Source organism: Nanorana parkeri, unplaced genomic scaffold (genome assembly GCF_000935625.1).
Source record: "Nanorana parkeri isolate BGI_ZX_2015 unplaced genomic scaffold, ASM93562v1 scaffold472, whole genome shotgun sequence".
Taxonomy (NCBI): domain Eukaryota; kingdom Metazoa; phylum Chordata; class Amphibia; order Anura; family Dicroglossidae; genus Nanorana; species Nanorana parkeri.
Window position 1 is genome coordinate 583398 of NW_017306740.1, and position 8136 is coordinate 591533.

Here is an 8136-nt window from a genome sequence, read left to right on the forward strand (position 1 = left end):
CCCCCCCACAGTAAAAATAATAATAAAAAAGGTAAAATAAATAAAACACAACCCCTTTCCCCCACATATTATACACGTGCAACAGTGTGCACCATATTGTGGTGTATGCCATGCACATGCGCTGTGATGTGTTGTTAGAAGGCATCACCGTGCTTGTTTGCTATTTCTTTTCAAAATAACATTAATTTAAATGTAGCAGCGCATGGCAAAGTGTTGCGACACATTGCCGTACATTGTGATACCTTGTGTTGCGATTAAATGTACACATGTGTAATTTTATGACAACACGCCTATTTTCAGTTTTGCATACCGTTTCACAAAAAGGCTCAATTATTGCAGGACCTAAAAAATTAGTAGAACCATCTTTTTATTCTAACGGGCCTTTGCTTTCAGAAAATATATGGTTTGGGGGGTCTTTTACAAACGCTAGCAACGCAGCAGTAGATAAACAAAACAATGGGAAAAATTGCAAAAATGGTGTGGCCAGCTGAGGTGCAAAATGTTCCTGAGGGCTTAGCAGCGAAAGGGTTAAAAAGTAAAAAAAGCGTTGGGTTCCCCCTCTCAAAAAATACCAGACCCTTTAGGTCTGGTAGAATTTTAGGAGGGACCCCAAGTTACAATTTTAAAAAAAAGTGCTTGGGCTTCCCACTCAAAGTCATACCAGGTTCTTAAGGTCTGGTAGGAATTTTAAGGAGGAACTGCAGCCCCAAAAATGGGGAACAAAATCCAAGCACAGGCCTGGCAGGGCAGGAAAGGGGGAGATGAGCGAGAACCCCATACCAGGCCGCATGGCCGCTGCTCTGGCTTCTAATTGGACTTAAGTCACCACATGTCCCTAATCAGTTCACAAAATGGGTTGAGGCCATGCATGGTGCATTCTGGTTCAGTTGTGTGAATCCTCCAGGCAGCACACAATAATGTGGAGACACTAAGCACAGGCAGGAAAAAAGGCAGGGGTGGCTCAATACAGTGGTAAAATTCAGAATTTCTGGACCACCTCAACTACACAAGAGCATCCAGTCTGACCTGGCCTTAGTCTGCTTTTTACAGAACCTCAGCAGGTAAGAGGTGGGTAGAGGAACTTCTGCACTTGTCTTCATGGCACCAGTACACACTTGAAACCCTGTACCAGCACTCACAACTAGTGCACAGAAGCTCACTTCCTCACTCAGTGTCACTGCACAACACATACATATATTTAATGTAATCTGTGAACCAAAAAAGCCTTATGTGTCATAAATAATTATAAAAAAGTATTGAGGCATGAAAATAAATCATAGAGGTATTGTCGAGTTTACTGAAACATGCTGACTGACTGGCTAAATTTGGCCCAGGCACTAATGACCTCTTGTCACAAAAGGGTTAAATGTACAATAATGGATGCTATGTTAACAATTATAGATGTAAACTTCATAGAAGTGTGTGTCCAGTTATATTTACAAACATGTTTCAATATTCAATTTGACAGGTTTAACAAAATATTATTCTTAATAGATAATATACACTCATGGGTGAAACTACCCTATTAAGTAATATGACAATGTTGTATTAGCTGGAAAGACATACTTTGTACTGTAAGTGTGAAAATAGCAAAGATGTGACTTAAGGTTGCTTTAACTGAAGTTCCGTAGCAGCTTACCTTAGGGCGAAAAGTGCTAATCTCTACCTTTGTTGATTCCATCTAGTGTACAACCACTACAGTCTTTGTGGTTTTTTTTCTGTAATACAACAGAGGACAAGCTTTCAAAGAACATAATTATCTGTGTATTGATGCAGTGTAATACTTTTCTTTATCACAGTATCTGACAGTGCCTCTGTGTCCGCACAATACATAGAATTTAGCGACACAATGCTATCCTTCTGGAAGAATGTGCAATCTAACTTCTGATTCTAGTGACTGTGTTCAATAAATATTTGCTGTGATAGTAATAATAATAATAATCATTGTTAAATCACAACCTGCTATTTGTCATAGGAAAATGTTGTTCTATTGACTAACTCAACACAGGAGCCAGAAAATATTGTGTAAAAACTGGACTTTAGCCGTTTCTTTTTTGACATATAAAAGAGTTTGAATTTAAAGAATAAAATTGAAATAACAACATGAAAGAAAAAAATATACAGCTACAGAATACTTCATTATCATGTCTAAATAGAGCCACACCATTTTCTAGTCTTCATGTTTAATTAGCACAGCAAAAAAATGTTTATGCTGATTGATCAGCACTTTTTAAGACAAATGTAACATAACTGGATGGCTAAGGTGATGCATTTGTGAAGTAAAATATTTAGTGTTAAAGAACATGGCATGCATTTTGATTAAGAACATGTTCCAAAACTTCAAGTTTTAAATGAGCTGCCAAGATTATGTCAGTGTGAGAAAAATTCAGTTAAACATCATAAAAAGCACCATGATTTGTTTCAGCTTCGCTCATATTTTGCCTAACACTTTTGACGTATTATGAATCCTTTTGTTTCTAAAATATCAGTGGTGATCACAGCTGAAAATTATAAAGTGTATGTCTTTTAAAAAGTTTGCAATGATAATCTTCAGCGCCTAGCCATGCTGAAGCAGGTGGACTTTGAACTTTTCACTAAAATGTATTTTTTGTTTTGTTTTATTGTTTGTATTGCTCCTTGCAGGAGTTTGTATTTAAGAAACAGTGCTAGTGAGGTTCTGAGCTGTGCAAGGTTTGCTGTGCTGAATTGCATTTATGTGGTAAAATGTACAGTTCTACACAATGATAATCTATAATCTATGTGACGCTGCAAGGGCACTGTGGCACTGCGGAAACATGGTGATACTGCAGGGGGAATTGTGATATTGTGAGAGCATTATAAGGCTTGCTGAGCAAATCAGGACTAAGGTCATTAACTAGTATAAAGCTATATTGCTATTTTGACAGAATAGCAAGTCCCCATAAGCTACAGGAAAATATGTCTTCCATGAGTGGAAATGCAACCCAGTGCACATGCTACTCCATGAACTACTGTTCCCGGGTGGATACTGTTGTGTAAGATGTGAGTGGGTGGTTTGCTTGGAAGTCCAGATTCTGGATCTAAAATAACAACTTGAAACACTATGAAACTTTGTGAACAGGGAAAGAATTTTGGACCTTACCCATCAGTGGCTGGCAGTCGATGGCATAGAGAAGGGTGTAGAAATGCAAGGTCAGGATTTGGACGTAGTTGGAAAGTGCTTGAGATGCTAGCCTGGAGCCGATATAGACAGATATTGGTGTTTGAGGTCTCAATTATTAGAAGGGCAGACAGGGTAATCTGTCACAAAGACCAAGATCGCTGAACAGTCTGCTGTTTGCCAGGTGATCAGGCTCAACACAATGCAGATCAGGTGGACACATTATTGGGTAAGGTTGGAAACAACCCAGCTGTCATAGTAAATATTGATACACATGGTAAAGTTAGATGAAGATGACGTGTCCTAATAAAAGCAATTACATGTAATTAGATACCAAGCTGAAGACCGCCAAGGTAGTATTTTCTGAAATACTGCCAGGTCAATGAGCCACACCAGAGAGTCAGAGGGAGCTTAGGGAGGTGAACAAGAAGCTGAAAACCTGGTGTATGAATGAGGGTTTGGGGTTCAAAGAGAACCAGCCCAACTTCTTGGCTGGCTACTGGCTCTACTGCAGGGACAGGCTGCACCTTAATGGAAGGGTGCACCTCTGTTAGGGTAGAAAATGGGTGGAAGGTTGGATGAGCTTTTAAACTAGGATATGGGGAAGAGGCACCCAAGGAGCATTTAAAGTATAGTGAGCAAGGATCAATACGTGAATAGGGAAGTGAGCAAGAATCAATAAGTGAATGAAAATCAGTGAAACAGGGGGAAGACACTTTAGCATAAAGAAGACAGTGGAGAAACATTTTTAACAAAAAACATTGTGAGTCTATCACTAGCAAATGATAACATAGAAACAATAAATAATACAAATGGTAGGTGATAAAGCAATATTTTAAACTATGTACACAAATACTAGAAGCCTGGCAAATAAAATAGATGAGCTGGAGCTTTTATTGTTTGAGGAGGATTTTGACTTCATGAGAATATCAGAAACCTGGATGAACTGCTCACAGAATTGGGCTGTATATCTAAGGTTATATTCTCTGTAGGGGGGACAGGGTTGATAGAAGACATAGAGTAGAATGCATATACAGTATGTCAAGTGTAGTCTGAAGGTGAGTGTGAGAAAGGGTATCAACATTGAGGTTTGTGATGGAGCTGAGTCTCTATGGCTGGAGGTGCATGCAGGTGCTACAAAGTAGTAAATTAACTCCATTGATTGGATACATTGTACTGAACATTCAATTAAGGCTTAAATATACTACATGATCATTTTATTGGGCAAATAGTAGAAGATCCAACTAGGAAAAATGCTTTGTTATATCTAGTGATTTCTAATAATGCAGAGATCATTACAGATATGCAAATTAAGGACTACTTAGACAATAGTGACCACAATGTTAGTTATATGTAAGACACAGGGGGGAGACATATATGGGTACCACTAAAACTACATTTAAAAAAAGTATAAACAAAATGTCTGCAGGTTTTTAGTTTTATAAGATCTCCGTCTCTTGAAACAGTTGGAATAAATCACATATAAATGTACATAATACAATATGTAACCAATTGTTGTTTATTAAATCCAGTTTATCAATTCACACATTCACAATTAGTGATGGTCTCGGGCATGTTCGCAAGCGCCTCGTGCCGAGCCCGCCGGGAAGCTGTCAGCACGCAGGACCAATCACAGGCACTGAGACATTTCCCGATCTCTTCAGCTGCGGACCGGGAACATGTCTCAGTGCCTGTGATTGGCCCTGTGCGCTGACGGCTTCCTGGCGGGCTCGGCACAAGGCGCTTGCGAACACGCCCGAGCCCATCACTATTCACAATCAACTGTTGCAATACCATCCCCCTAAAAAGATTTAAAAACACCCCAGATATCCTGTAGGGCTCTGCATATCTTCTTGAATAAAGTAAGTACATTCTAAAGTGCATATAAGAAAGTACAAATGAGCATGTTTCTATAATGTAGCCACCAGTTTCTTTGATATATGTTTTCCCTGAATGGAATACTGGGGATTTTGCAAAAACAATGCACAAAACAAACAGACCTTTGGAGCACCTTGTGTCAACACAAAATATTCAAATAACTTCTTCTGTGTACCATACACAAAAGAATGTTTAAAAAGGGATGTATCAACCAGCATATCCCAAATGAACATAAAGCACAAACTGAGGCTCAGCGATTATATAAATAACTGAATTTTTCCACTCATGCGGGGATCATTGTCAAAGATGCCATTCAAATATACAGAGGGGAATGATTCAAATCTGGAGCAGCTGTGCATGGCAACCAATCTTTCAGTTTTAAATCTTAACTGAACAAACTAAAGAGGGAAGCTGATTGGTTGCCCTGGGCAACTGCTCGAGATTTTGTCTTCTCCAGTTTTGATAAAATCCCCTCAGTGTTTCCATGTGGTCTTATACTCACAAGCTGGGTTTCTACTGGGCATCCTGGAAGTGGTATACACCTGCATTCCCTGTTACACAGTAGACCCGCCGTTGATACACAGACTTAGATGTATAGGTATATAAATGTACTGGTAAATGTGATATCATGCATGGAAAATAACTTCAGATGTAAACCAGGTACATCAAGCTCTAGGAATGACAGCCATCTCCAAAAAATCAATACAATACTTGGTGATGTTGCCACACAATCACATTCATAAAGCAAAGCTGAAACATTTATACTTGCAGGTGTGTGTGCCACATTTCTCTGAAGAAGGCCACACTTGAGCATGAGACATGTGGCGATTCTTGCATGAGGGTCTGCAAGTATTACACTGAACAACAAATATAAGAGAACAGCAATTCCGCCTGTGTTAAGATGTTATAAAAGTGAAAGCCTACAGACATTTTTTGTATACTTTGAATTGTACATCCTGTGTCCTGAGAAGTTTGGATGATAAAGAGGTATTGACAGGTGAACAGTTTTCAGAAGCATTTTCTGATATCGAGGTCTGGTTTTCCCTCTCTATTGTCATTTTAAAACAGCCAATTTTAATAACCTGCACTCTTTACTAGGCAATACTAACTGGGACCAAATATTGCTAACAAAGAACACAGAGGAGAAGTGGGATTGCTTTAAGGGTGTGTTAAATACTAGTATTCGTCTTTGCATTCCACTGAGCAACAATGGTAAGGAACGCAAATTTAACCTATGGGGTTTAACACTAGTCTTAAGCAAATAAGGGAGAAAAATCTGGCTTTTAAAAAAAATACAAAATGAAAGTGACAGCATCAGCATTTAGGGGTTACAAAGAATGAAATAGAAAATGGAAGAGTGCAATCAAAGCAGCTAGGACTGCTTCACAGAAACACAAAAACAACCCAAAAAAGTTAAATAACTGCATAAGTAGTAAACAGGTAAGGTCAGTTCAAGAATGCCCAATGAAGAATATTTTTGGGACTGTCACAAATTACATTGATAAGGATAATGAGCTAATTTTGTTTTTGTTCATTAGTGTATACACATGAAAAAGAAAGATTTATTAGCAGGGATAATAATGTTAACACCAATATACGAGATGCACCCCTGTGGTGGTGTCAGAGACGAGATCCTTCCGTGCATGCACCAAATCCCGGGTCCCGTACTACACTTGCGCGCATGCGCACGCCTCGGATTGGGCGTGGAAAAACTTGCCAAATGGCGCACAGGAAGTGATGCTCTCCATCTATTACCTCCCCTATTTAAACTCAGGTTACACACTGACTCATTGCTGGATTGTCTTTTCAACCTCCCTGACATCTCCTGTTCCTTGTTACTGTAATTATTGACCCGGATTCACTTTGACCTTGTTTGCCTGCAGCCTGCCCTTGACCTCGAATTGTTTGACCATTCTTGATTGCCTGTGCCTTTGACTTCGGATTGCTTTACTGGACTGTCTTAGCCTGCTCCTTTTGTCCCTGCTCTGCCTGCTAGGGCACGAGGTGCAAGGGAAGCCTCCTCCCACATCCAGTCTCCATACAGGTACGTGATAGTTGGTCACAAATTGGGGTCCAAAATAGGCTAGAGAAGCTAAATATAAAATCACTAGGGACTGATGGTTTTCACCCGTGAGAACTCAAGGAGTCTAGAGCAGTGATAACAAAGCCACTCTTCTTGATCTTTAAAGACTCCCTAATGACTGGAATGCTAGCAGCTAATTGGGGTAAAGCAGATGTGGTCCCAATATTCAAAAAAATATTCAAAAAAGGGTCTAGATGGATACCAGGAAACTATGCACCAGTCAGCCTACCTTATAGTTTGCAAGGTGTTTGAGGGAGTGCTAAGGAACTCTATTGAACATTGAGTTGAGGCAAACAGTATTATAAGTAATATTCAACATGGAATTAGGAAAGACCGCTCTTGCTCTTTAATTTTGCATCCATTCATACAGAACAAGTGTTCACAGAGATTTGCAGGGTGAATGGTTCTGCGAATTATTTATAAATATACCCCTTAATATAATCAATGTGTACCGCTTTGTTGCATGTCTCTCACAGGATGAGAGCTCACATTGTTTTCATCCAAGAGACCAACTTCAAGGAGGGCAAAATGCCTAAACTGACTGATTGCAAGTACCAGGTGGTGTATCATGGAGCTTTAGCTGATGCCAAGTTAAATGTACTAAGTATACTCACATCAAAATACCTTTGCTGGCAATTACTGGCAAATACATGGAGTGGGTAGATCCTCCCAAGCTGTCACATTAGTGACTCTTTAAGTCCTTAACAGTATCCAGATAGTCTTTCTGAAAAAAACATTTTTAAACTAACTATGTAAGTCGCCAAAAAATGTATTTCATTTTCAATTTTTCGTTATTTCGCATTTCGGGTTCCGGGTCCAAAAGTCAATTTGTTTGCAATAAGGACTTGGAAAAATCAAACATTTTAGTTAATTTTCAGATGCAGTAGTAATTTCGAACAAATTTTCATCTCAGCTAAGTGACATTGGAAAAAAAAATAATTTTTTAAAAGTAGTCAGCAAAAACATTATAAAAAACAATCCTCCCCTAATTGATACCAGACCCTTTATGTGTGGTAGGAATAAAAAAATTCCTACC